Source organism: Diceros bicornis, chromosome X, assembly GCF_020826845.1.
Source record: "Diceros bicornis minor isolate mBicDic1 chromosome X, mDicBic1.mat.cur, whole genome shotgun sequence".
Taxonomy (NCBI): domain Eukaryota; kingdom Metazoa; phylum Chordata; class Mammalia; order Perissodactyla; family Rhinocerotidae; genus Diceros; species Diceros bicornis.
In genome coordinates this window covers 102,987,971-103,001,055 of record NC_080781.1, presented here as the reverse complement: position 1 = coordinate 103,001,055, position 13,085 = coordinate 102,987,971, and the positions used below count along the sequence as shown (strand labels likewise).

The following is a 13,085-nucleotide window of genomic DNA, read 5'->3' as shown; positions in this document are numbered from 1 at the left end:
GTATCAGAGTCACCTAGAGGACTCGTTAAGGCACACATTGCTGGCCCCCAGCCCCAGTAAATCCAGGGTAAGACCTGAGAATTGGCACCTCTAACAAGTTCCCAGGTGATGCTGATGCTACAGTTCTCTGGGCCACGCTGAGAACCACTATCCAGACAATGACTTTACTCACAAGGAGATGCCTTCTCTCTGACTGCTGCCCACTGAATCTGAGGGGCCGGTGGGGCTAGGGTGAGAGGAAGAGTGCTGAACTGGGAGCCTGAAGATCCGGGTTCTACTGCAGCTGCTGGCTCCAGTGAGCTAGGCAACCTTGGACAGGTCTCAGCACTGCTCTTGGTCTCTAGTTTCTTCACAGACACAAGGAAGGGGTGAAGTTGGTGGTTGCTACTGTGGGTATTTCTGGAATTCACATTTGGTCTGTTGCTCTTGTCCGTAGCCTGGCCTTTCCAGTTGGGAAGCCACACATCCCCACAGCACCTCTTCAAGCATCCAAGTGCCCACTCCTGTCTACCATCACTCCAAGTGGAGCTGATCCAGATGCTTGGGAGTCTCTTTCTACATCCATCTCTATGTGTGGAGCCCAAAGAGCAAAGTTGGTGCCCTCCCCTCAGAGATACATCTGCCATTTCGCGGCATGTGTGTCTTGGGTGTTTATAAAGTGGCTTTTATTTAAAAGGCACTTTAGCACAGCGAGGTGGATACAGAATCCTAGAGCCGGTCTCCTGAGTGTTAATCCTGTTTCTAACCACTAACTGTGTAACATTGGGTAAGTTAGTTAACATCTCTGAGCCTCAGTTACCTTTAAAAGAGAGAGAGAAACAGGACCTACTTCCTGGGGTTTTTGTGAGGGCTAATGAGATAATGCATGCAAGGCATTTACCATAGTGCCTGACACACAGGAAGTGCTAAAAAATGGGAGCTGTTATTTCTAAAAAGAGGGTAATGGCCCCCTCTATAACACTAAACAAGTAGGGAACCAGAGAACACTATGGCTGTGGGTTTTCTACTTTCTTTACACCTCCCCATGATGCATAATAACAATAATAGTAATAACTCACACATATGCAATATTTTACACTTTCAGAATACTATCCACTAAATCTTCTCATCCTGTCTTTATAACACCATAAAGACAAGGCCAGCACACTTGTGTGGACCTCTGGATGGGTTGAGATGTTCCAAAAACACCACTGCTGTCAACAAGTCTCCCATGCAGAAGGCTGGCTTTCTCCGTGTGGATTTCTGCTTCTGCACAGTTGGAAGAAGAAGCATCCTGGGCCATGGTGAGAAGCCTCCAGGAAACCTCTGTGGTACTCGGCCTATCTTTCGCAGGTACACATCAGGCCAGGGGGCTGCTTTCCATGCGGCATCATTGCCTGCATTCTGTTTAGTGCATGCATTACCAGGCCCCAAACATCCAAATGATGTGAACTGAATGACTCGAGGACTTTTTACAGTAAACATAAACCAAACCAGAAAGATGTTCTGGATTTTTCATCAACTCCACTTATTAGTCCACGAAAAATCAGCCTACCTCTCTATGCTACCAATTACACTTCTCATTAAGGCAAAATCATGAAGATGGCTTTGGTCCTACTGCCACACTCAGCATTAATTAGAGTTCAATGATCAGAGAGGAATAAAGCACAGGAGACTCAGAAACTTGTTATGGTGCTTAATAATGATTTGATCCTCACCAGAAATTGGACAGGGATTCTAGACTTTAGCAATTTCACTTCCCTGCTCTCTCCTTGCCTTCATGTTTCTGTCATCTGTGACTCTGCTGGAAATACAGGACAATGGCAGGCCCTGTATTTGCTGTCTGTTGTTTGACTTCCCTGATCCTTCCCCTATGGCCAGTTTCTTTCCGTTATCTTTAAGACCACAGAATGAGGCAAACTGACCTTGCTTACTCTGCTCGAGCCACACTGCGCCTCAGGGCCTTTGCACTTGCCATTCTTTTGGATTGATGTGCTCCTTCTTGGGGCTCTTGCTCCCTCTCTTCTTTAAAATCTTTATCCAAATGTCATCTGCTCAGTGAGGCCTTCCATGACCATCCTATTATAAAATTGCCCCTCTGCTCCCTATATCCCTTTCATGCTTTATTTCTCTCCATAGCATCCATTGCCTTCTAATATACTATATAATTTCCTGATTGTTTTATTTATTCATTTTCTTTCTCCCTCTCTCTCTCTCCCCCCCTCCCTCCCTGTTTACCAGAAGGTAAGTCCTCAGTAAGGCAGGGATACTTTTAACTTTTTATTTTGAAATAATTTTATTAATTTTTTTTTCTGGAGGATAGAGTGATGATATATATATATTTCCTTTGTAGCTTCTATCACAAAACTGAATATTTATAGCTTACATTTCTATACTACATAAAAAGCAGGTTCCCATATAAATTCTTTGAGATATAGTATTATTGGGTCTAATTTACAGATGAGGAAACTGAGATTCAGGAAGTATAGCAGATACCGTCAATGCCCTGCCCATATCCTTTTGGCATTTATCATTTCTTGCCTGCCAGCTTACTTTCCAACTGCCTGAAATAATTTTAGACTTTACAGGAAAATTGTAAACATGGCACAAAGAGTTGATAGATACCCTTCACCCAGCTTCCCCTAATATTAATACCTTACCTAATGGTAAAAGTATTGAAACCAGGAAATTAACGTTGATACAATACTATTAACTAACCTATAGACCTTATTCAAACTTTCACAGTTTTTCTACTAATGTCCTTTTTCTATTCCAGGATCCAACCCAGGATCTCATATCGTATTTGTTGTCATGTCCTCCTTAGCTTCCTGTAATCTATGGCAGTTCCTCAGTCTTTGTCTTTCATGACCTTGACAATTTGACAAGTCCAGGCCAATGATTTTGTAGAGTTTCCTTCAATCAAGGGTTGTCTGATATTGTCTCATGGTTAGGTTAAGGTTATGCATTTGGGGCAAGAATACTGCAGAAGTGAAGTTGTGGAGGGTGGGGATTTTTGATATTTGTTCAGTGCTGTATCCCCCATTGACTAGAACAGGGCCTGGCACATGGGAGGTGCTTAGTACTTGTGAAAACACAAAGGGACCAGACCACCAGGCACCTACACTCCTTTCTGGACATGGGAAGATTATGTTCTGTGGAATATCACGTTTGTTGGGAACCTCTTGCGTCTTTGAGGAAGGGAAAGGTAAGACGATTTGGGTAGAGTGAGGGCCCTACCACAAAGCTAAACAGTAACAGGTGAAGGAACCCAAGTAGCATGTGGTCCAGTGAGACAAAAAACGTATAACACTTGGACAAACTGACAGCAAGATTTATTTTACTTTTAAAAATAATAATATCCTCCCCACCCCTGCTACAGACTGAATGTTTGTGCCCCCCATTCATATGTTGAAACCTAATCCCCAATGTGATGTTATTTGGACGTGGGGCCCCTGGGAGGTGGTTAGGTCATGAGGGTGGGGCCCTCATGAATGGGATTAGTGCCCTTATAAAAGAGGCCCCAGAGAGATCCCTTGCCCCTTGCACCATGTGAGGTTATAATAAGTGAGAAGATGGCCATCTGGAAACCAGGGAGCAGGACTCACCAGGCACTGAATCTGCCAGCACCTTGATCTTAGACTTCACAGCTTCCAGAACTGTGAAAAATAAAGTTCTGTTGTTTATAAGCCACCCAGTCTGTAGTATTCTGTTATAGCAGCCCGAATGGACTAAGGCATTTCCCGAATAAAACGTAATACCTTACACGTGTAAGTAAGTGGCTCAGTCTACAGGCTCTGAAGACAGACTGCCTGGATTCACAATCTGGCTCTGCCACTTACCAGCTAGGGAACAATGAACAAATTTCAGCCTCCTGTGCCTCATTTTTCTCATCTGTAAAATGTAAATGCTATTCATATTAATCTCATAGGGTTTTTCTGAGGATTGATGGAGATAATACATGTGAGGAGCTTAGAGCAGTATCTGAAATATAGTAAGCACTCAGTAGGCATTATTATTATGAAAATTTCTGTCCTTTCCAGAAGGCTATCTGATAGATCATCTCATTAGATATTCAAAGCAACCCCTTAGGAGCAGCAACTATTACTTTCATTGACCAATAACGAAATTGAGGCTTAGAGAAGTGAAAGGATTTATTTAAGTTATCCTAGCTAATGAGTGAGAAAGGAGTCATATGTTTCCTAGTCCAGTGCTGTTTCTATACTGTCCTAGCCATATACTATAGTCTCACCAAGTGCCAGCAGTCACAAAAGGAGAACTTGGGCTTAGATTTACCTCTGAGCATCACATTCTTCTCGGTGCTGGACAGCATCTGGGACACTGTCAATCTTCTAGGATCTTAGAATACAAGTGAGAGAGAGAGTACTAAGATAGCCCAACAAGAAATCCCTGGAACAGTGGGTGTACTGACAATCACAGGCAGCTTCCACCTTATATAAATATATCTTCAGGGATGGTGATCTGGATTGTGGAAGGCATTTTCCAAGGGAAGTATCACTCTGAGCTGGGTTAATCACCCAAGTCATCCTACCAAATGTACCGAGGGCAGAGCACTGCTACTGCTACAGACCCGATTCCACAGGTTTTACAGGGGTGGGGAGAAAAGGAGAACAGGGCAAGGCTGGAGAGGCAGGCAAAGGCTGGATTCTGCCAGGCCTTGATGGCCCAGGAAGAAAGCTGGATTTTATTCTAAGTGTGACGGAAAGCCACTTGAGACTTTTAAACCAAGGAATGATATTATCTGATTTAATTTTTTAAAGAGCACGCTGATGCTATAATAGGGAACCAAGTAGAGTGTGATTCTATAATGAGGCAGAACTGGGCTTGAATCTCAACTCTTTCTCTTCATAGCTTGAATCTCTTCTTTCCAATGGAGCCAATAATAGTATCCACCTCGCAGGGCTGCAGTGAGGAGTACAATAGACAATGCATAAAGTGCTTAGCCCAGTGCCTGGCCCATAGTAGGTGCTCAGTATGTGTTAGCTGCAATTATCATCATTATTAATGTTATTATTATTGTTGTTGTTGTTTTTGTTGTTAGTAGTAGTTGTAGTATTTAGTAGTATAGTCACAATTTTGAGAAAATATACAGGATACAGTCCAGATCAGGTATTAGGTCAATGCTGGTTGAAATAAAATTTTTGAGTTAACACAATGGTAGAATCTCTGGGTTCAAGGCGAGGAGATGGAAAAGGTCTGTCTGGGGTCGCTGCCAACTAACTATGGGGGTTTCCCTGTCCCTTTTTCCAAGCCCAGGATGTGCTCTTGCTGCTAGCTGTGTCCCTGCACAGAGCTATGTCTGGACACAGAGTGAGATGACAGAGAAGGCATGGAAAAAGAGAAGCAGTCTTTCCTCACCCTTTGTGTCACTTCCCAGAGTCCCAAAGGGTCCATTCATTCAAAAGTTGCTGAGTGCCTCCTATGTGCTAGTGCGGCGCTGGGCCATGCCATCTTTCAAGCAACAGCTGAGTCATAGGCACCATGGGAGAGCCCCACTGGGCCAACCCATCACCTTACAATGTGGGGCTTGTGCAATGCAGCAACTGAGATGAGGCAGGTGCCAAGGCTTCCAGTCACTGCATGGGCATGGGCTTCTTCTTGGACTCTGGTTTAGTTGTTCCTTGGCCTGAGCTACAGGAGCTTATTAATTACTCTCCAGCCAGCAGGGGCAGGCTGGGATGTGAGTGTGGCGAGTGTCTCACATGTGCCCTGCGCTGCAGACAGACCATGTCCAGAGAATGACGATCATGCAAAGGGGTTTCTCTTTTGGTGCACTCCTCAGCTTGGCGGGCTTGTCTGGCCACACCCAGTTCTTACAGTCCCAAAGCCTGTCTGCTCCCTGGAACAGATGACTACAGAGACATAGCATGCCCACTTGGCAAAGGGAGTTGTGCCATGCCAACCCATATTTAGGCTGTCTGGCCCTGGAGTAAGCTTGGTGTGCCAGGAGTGTGGCAGAAATGACTGGAAGTAAAGCCAGGGTGCCACCCAATTCACCTGCCACTTTGTCTAGCTATTATTTCTTACTCAACTCTTTTGACATCTACTTGCATTTATTCCTTCATTTATTTGATCATTCATTTATTCAGCAACATTTATTGAGTACCTACTCTGGGCTAGGCACTGTGGAAGGTGCTGAGGATGCACAAGACAAAGTCCCTGCTCTCAAGGAACTTACATTCTAACGTGGGAGACTGGATTACTCTCATGAGAATATTATTTCTCCCTCCAAAAAATTAATAAAACCTTCTCTCAACCCTAATTGCCCCTCAGATACTGCTACTACCCCATTGCTCACCTACTCTTTGTACTAAAACCTTGAGTCAATTGTTTATACTCATTGTCTCTAAATTCTCTCCTTCTCTTGAACTCTAATCACTGTTCTGATCAAGATCACTGGTGACCTACATGTTACAAAATCCAGTGGTCATTTCTCTGTCCTCATCTTCTTTGAGCTCTCTGCAGTGTTTGACATAAATGACCACTCTCTCTTCCTTTAATCACTTTCTTCTCTTAGCTTCCAGGAAACCCCATTCTATAGGTTTCTTCCTTCCACTCTGGCTGCGTCTTCTCAGTCCCCTTTGTTTATTGCTCTTCAACTCAACCTCTAGACTTTGGAATGCTTTAGCCTTCAGTCCATGGACCTCTTCTCTTTTCTACCTAAACTTACTCTCTAGGTGATTTCATCCAGTCTCATGGCTCCCAAAGATCTACTCCTGGCCAGACCTCTCCTGTGAACTCCAGGTTTGTATATCCACCTCTCTACTTGACATCTCCAGTTGAATGTCTAATAGGCACTTTGAACTTATCAAGTTCAAAACTAAGCCCTTGATATTCCCCCCTAAAACCTACTTTTCCCATGGTCCTTTCCATCTCAGTTAAATGGAAACTCCATTCTTCTAGATGCCTGGACCAAAAATCATGGTGTCATCTTTGACTGCACTTTATCTCATACCCAACATACAGTCTGTCAACAAATCCTGTATATTCTATCTCTCAAAGTACATACAGACTGACCATTTCTCATTGGTTCTCATCTCACTGCCTTCTCCAAGCTACTATCATCTCTCACCTGGATTACTGCAGTAGCCTCCTAGCTGGTCCTACTGCTTTCATCCTTTTTCCGCTGCAGTGTATTCTCAACATAGCAGATAGAGTGAGCCTACTAAAATCTAAGTCAGGTTATGTTATTCTCTGTTAGAAATTTTTCAGTGATACCTCTTGTTACTGAGAGTAAAAGCCATAGCTCTTACAATAACCTCTAAGGCTCCACATTACCTGGTCCCCACAGTACTTCTCTGAATTTATCTCCTACCACTCTTCCCTTTGTTCTCAACTCTCCAGCCACATTTGTCCCTTGCTGTTCCTCAAACACATTGGGTATGATCCAGCCTCAGGGCCTTTGCACTGACTCTTCTCTGCCTTGAATGCTGTACATCTAGATAGCTGCGGATGTAGATCTCTCACTTCCTTCATGTCTTTACTCAAGATTCACCTTCCCAGGCCACTCTATCTAAAACCTTTTCCCCTCTCCCACAAAGAAATTCACATCTCCATTTTATGCTTTATTTTTTTCCTTAGCACTTGTCATTATCTAACATACCATATGTCTTAGTCTGCTCACACTGCCATAACAAAATACCATACACTGGGTAGCTTCAACAACGGAAATTTATTTCTCTCAGTTCTAGAGGCTGGGAAGTCCAAGATCAGGTGCCAGCAAGATAGGTTTCATTCTAAGGCCTCTTCTTTTGCCTTGTAGGTGGCTGCCATCCTGCTGTGTGCTCACATAACCCTTCTTGAGTGCAAAAGTAAGGAGGGGATGAGATCGGGAGAGAGAGAAAGCTCTCTGGTGTCTCTTCTTATAAGGACACTAATCCCATCAAATCAGGGCCCTTACCCCCATTACCTCATCTAACCCTAATCACCTCTCAAAGGCCTCATCTCCAAATACCATCACCTTGGAGGTTAGGGCTTTAACATATGAATTTCGGGGGGACACAAACATTCAGTCCGTAACACTACTATATATTTTACTGATCTTATTTATTGTCTATCTTCCCCACTAGAATGGAAGTTTCATAAAGTTTAGGATTTGTGTTCACTATTTTATTGTGAACTATTTTAATTCCTGTGTTTTGAGCAGTGCCTGGTACATGGTAGGAGCTCAACAAATATTTACTGAATAAATGAATAAAATGAGCAAAATAATTACAGCTTATGATAAGTACTAAAAAGGAAAGAAACAAGCTGATAGATTAGAACAGAGGTTATCAACCATGGCTACACATTCAGATTACTGGGAGGGACATTTAAAGATACAGATAACTTGGGCCTCATCCCCAGAGATTCTGATTTACTTGATCTAGAAGGGACCTGGCCATTGTTGTTGTTGTGTGTTTTTTTTTTTAATTCTCTGGGTGATTCTTAATATAAAGTGAAGACTGAGAACTAATGAGTTTGAGAGTAACAGAAGGGATAGGAACCTGCTTGAGATAGAGTATACAGGGAAGGCCTAAATGAATTATACCATTCTGAGAGGGTATTATTTAAGTGGAAACCTGAAAGACAAAAGGAAGCATGGGGAAGTTGGGGCATAGGTGGGATTCGATTCCTGGTGGAGGGCAGAATAAGAATGAAGGCATTGAAGCAGGAATGATCTTGGTGTGTTCTCACAACAGAAGGCAGGTGCAGGTGGTGTAGAGTGGGCAAGGGGAATTGTGGAACAAGATGAGTTTGAAGAGAGACACAGTGGCCAGATTATGCAGGGCCTTGTCAACTATGGGAAGGAAACTGGACTTTATACTACATGAGATGGGAGCCATTGGAGGATTTTGAGGAAGGGAATGATGTGATCTGATTTACTATTTTCTAAAGATTGCCCTTACTTCTGTGTGGAGGGCATGAGTAAAAGCAGGAAAACAACACAGGAAGCTGTTGTGGTAGTCTAAGAGGGACTTGATGGTGGCCTGAACTAGGCTGGTGCCTAATGTCCCTTTCCATTTAGACAGCGGAATTCTGAAAGTGGTACACAAATCCATTCTTCTCAGACAAACACACACTCAAGGCCATTGTTTTCTGGAAAACTTTCCAAAGCTAAGATTCTGTAGATTGCTAATTCTGTGATCAGTGGCTCAGTGGTTAGAATACGTATGCCATGACCTGCCCTAGGCACAAGGCGCCGTTGATCAGTTAATGAGAGAGATGCTTTCTAACTAGAAAACAATACAATGATAAAGGGGCTTAGAAAAAGTGATGGCAGAATTCATTCATCTAAATTTTAAAGAGCCCCACTAATCCCCAGCACTGTGTCTTTTATGCTTTCTAGGGAGGAGAGGGAGAGACAGAGAGAGAGAGAGAGAACTCTCTGCTCTCGAGGGAGCTTGTAAATTAAAGGAGGAGATCAAGAAATGAACACAAATAGAAGTAACACAAGAGAGAACGAGGTAAGTATACAAAGGAAGATAGAAATATAATAATTGCTATCATTTATTTAGCACTCAATTTATGCTGAGCTTTGGGTGTTTCACATATATTCTCATTTAATCTTCACAACTCTCTGGGGTAGATAATAAGATCACCCATGATGGCAATGATGATAATAGTAACTAACATCTATTAAGTGCTTCATATCAGCCAGGCATTGGGTTAGGTGTTTTCAAATATCTTATATAGATATATCTTTCTTCTATAGATGAGAATAACTAGGCCCAGAAGGGATAAGTGACATCCAAGATCACGGAGCTGGGCAGGTGCAGCTTTAAGATCCAAACAAAGGTTTGACTCGCAAGCCCATGCTCTTTAAGTATTCTGCGAGTTCAGATTAGGCAGCTCCTACTTTGTTCTGGGAGGTGCATGTGTGTAGGGAGGAAGACCCCATGGAGGAGGAAAGGTGTGAGGATGAGGAAGGAGGGGCCTATTCAGGGCCCAGCAAGTGGCCCCACTTGGCAGAGCTGAGGGTGTGTGATGGAGAATAGTGGCTCAATGACAAGGCAGTTCTCCTCCCCTTCTTGCTCCTAATCCCTTCACCTAGGCCAGCCAGAGCTGAGCCTCCCTTCGAGCCTGGCTGTCACTCAGGGCTTGATCCTGGGGTGCCTTGGTCCTCCTAAGACCCCCAGGAGCTCAAACAGCCTTAACTCCACGCCAAGGTAGGACAGGTATAGATTTTCAAACTCAAACCATGACGAGTAGGGAGTTGGCAGCCCCCTCTTTAGTTCTTCTTTCTGCCATGGAAACAGCCCTTGGGCATTTAGAACATTGATAACAAGATCCTAAAAGGACAGGGGATCCAGCAGAGCCAGAAACCAGCACTGAGCACAACATCTCATCAAGCCAGCAAAGAAAGTTCATCATGCAGTACTGCTTGTAACAGCAAAAAATTGCCAATGATCTAAATGTCCATCAATACAGGATTGATGAGATAAATTAGGAAACTTATACAGAAAAGAACACTGTGTTTTTGTTAAAAAAGATGAGATAAAACTCTATGTTCTGATAAGGAAAGATGTTTCTAAAAGATTGTAAGTGAAAAAAGCAGGCCACACAACTGTCTCTATGGTATGATTCCATTTCCATCACAGATCTGTATTATCTATGCACAATACCATTAACCACAGTTATCTGGTAGGGTGTCAGCACACAGAATTACAGAGGGACTTTCTAATTTGTATACTTGTGTATGCTGTTGACCTTTACAACAAGCCGATATTACTTTTATAGGAAAAAACTACAATAGTTTTCATTTTGCAAACAAAAGGCTCCATCTTAGATCATCCTCCATCCATCCTGTCTTTGGTAACCACAACATATCTTGGATTCAGCAGAGCATCTGAAATTGTCTCCTATAACTTTCTTATGAATGAACCAAGATGAAACAGCAACATATTAACCAGATTAACATAGTCAAATAGATTGGCAATTGGTTAAAGAATTTTACCCAAAGCATAAGTGGCAATCAGCAGAAAGGTCTCCAGAGAAAGGCCATGGGGTTTTTCCAATTTTATTAATAACTAAGATGACACATAAAATGTACTTACCACGTTTGAAGATGACGTAAAGCTGGCAGGGATATCAAATTTATTGAAGAACAAAATGGAGATTCAAAATGAGCTCAGATGGGCTGGAATACTGGGCTAAAATTTAAAAAAAAGTGAACTTTATGAGATAAAGAAAACAAATCTTCAATTAAAATTTTAAAAGTCTATGTTGTGAGGGCAGAATAAGGGAAGCATGGCTCAGCAGCGGCTCACATAAAAACAAACACACACCAAAAAAGACCTAGGAGTTTGAGTTGACCTATGGAATAATTTGAGTCAACAGTTTATTTTTTTTTTTTAAACTCATACTCTTAACTACATGGTTCTACTACCCTCCTTTTTTTTTTTAATAATTTTATTTATTTTTTTCCCCAAGCCCCAGTAGATAGTTGTATGTCATAGCTGCACATCCTTCTAGTTGCTGTATGTGGGACGCGGCCTCAGCATGGCCAGAGAAGCAGTGCGTCGGTGCGTGCCCGGGATCCGAACCCGGGCCGCCAGCAGCAGAGCCCGCGCACTTAACCGCTAAGCCACGGGGCCGGCCCTCAACAGTTTAGTATAGCTAAATTATTTAGCTGCTAAAAACGGAGCACAGTTTCAGGTTGTATTAATCAAAGTCCAGTTTCTAGATCTCAGAATCTAATTGTTGCACTGCCACCTCTGCTGTGCCTTCCTGGAGTCTCCTGTTCAATTCTAGGCACCACATTTTAAGAGAGTCACTGAGAAAGTGGAGCACCTCCAGAAGAGGGTCAGGAGATTGACAAAGGGGTTGGAAACCACCCCATAAAAGGAGTGGCTCTTGAAGGGACCAGAGACTTGGGGCCTGAAAAAGAGAACCATTGGGGGATATATAGGATACCCACCTGCTTTCAAATCTCAAAAGTGTTTTCCTATGGAAGGTATGTACTTATGTCTGGGTTGTTCAGGTGACAGAACTAGGACTACTGCCACCCAGTGGTGGCAAGGAGGCAGATTTTCAGTGAACCTGTCAAAAGGCTTTCTGACCTTGAGACGGTCCTGCCAGAAGTGAGCCGGCTGGTGAGGCAGTGAATGTTCTAAGTCAAGGCTGGATGAACAGATGCCCAGTGGCAGAATTACATTAACTGGGTTCCTTTGAGCTCTAAGAGATTACGTCTATTTCCCCTGTTCTCCGTGTCTTCCTTTGGACCAGTGGGCCCTGCCTCTGCAGTCTACAGAGTGGTAAGGACAGCTCTGCAGGAACTGCTGGGGCTGCTGCCTCTTGTTTATTCTTGCCCAAGGCCTACGGGAGCAAAACCCGCTGCTTATGCGAGGGCCAAATGGCTGATGTAATTCAGACCATGTCCCTCCCTGGACAAGATCCTCCTTCGGCTTTCCATCTCACTCCCTGTAAAGAGCAGTCATCACAATGGCCTACAAAGCCCTAATCAGCTGCTCCTGTGACCCCTCTGACCTCCTATCCTATTACCCTTCCCCTTGTTCACTCCACTCCTGCTACGAGGGCTTCTTGGGTGTTGCTTAAATGTCAGGTATGCTCCTAACTCGAGGACTTTGCTCTTACTGATCTCTCTGCCTGGAATGCTCTTCCCTGACATACTTGCATGGCCCACTCCCTCACCTCCTTCAGCGCTGGAATCAAAGATCACCTTCTCAGTGAGGTCTTCCCTGACCATCCTCTTTAAAATTATAGGCCTTACACGCTTCCCTCCACCACCACCCTACTCCTCAACATTTCAGAACTCCTTGTCAGCTCCTCTTAAGGTTTTTCCCCATAGTACTTAATACTGTGTAACATAATATTTTATACTTTTGTTTTCCTGTCTCCCTCTATCAGGCTATAAGTGCAAGAATCACACCTGTCCTGTTTTTTTGTTGAATCTCAGTGCCTGGAACATTGGCTAGCACATAGCAGGTACTCAGTAAATGTTTAATGAAATGGCCACTGCAACCCAAGTCCATGCTATTTTCTGCAGACTTGATTTTTTCAACAAAAGACATTTCAGATTTAAGAACCGGATCTCAAAATGATAACAAGGAGTCTTAGTAGTAAGATTTGGGGTGATTTTATTTATG

The 13,085-nt window shown here is 43.3% G+C and overlaps 1 protein-coding gene across 4 annotated transcripts in view; it reads right to left on the bottom strand.

The window, feature by feature from the left end:
- The window catches only part of PAK3 (p21 (RAC1) activated kinase 3), a 253,215-nt gene that overhangs the window by 198,782 nt on the left and 41,348 nt on the right, over positions 1-13,085 (bottom strand). For 3 of the 4 annotated variants that reach the window (XM_058536518.1, XM_058536524.1, XM_058536528.1), the window contains exon 2: positions 11,034-11,129. The exons of the other annotated variant lie outside the window; for it this stretch is intronic. The gene's annotated coding sequence lies outside the window, so the exon portion shown is untranslated. The remainder of the gene's footprint in view (positions 1-11,033; positions 11,130-13,085) is intronic. 4 annotated transcript variants of the gene reach the window in all.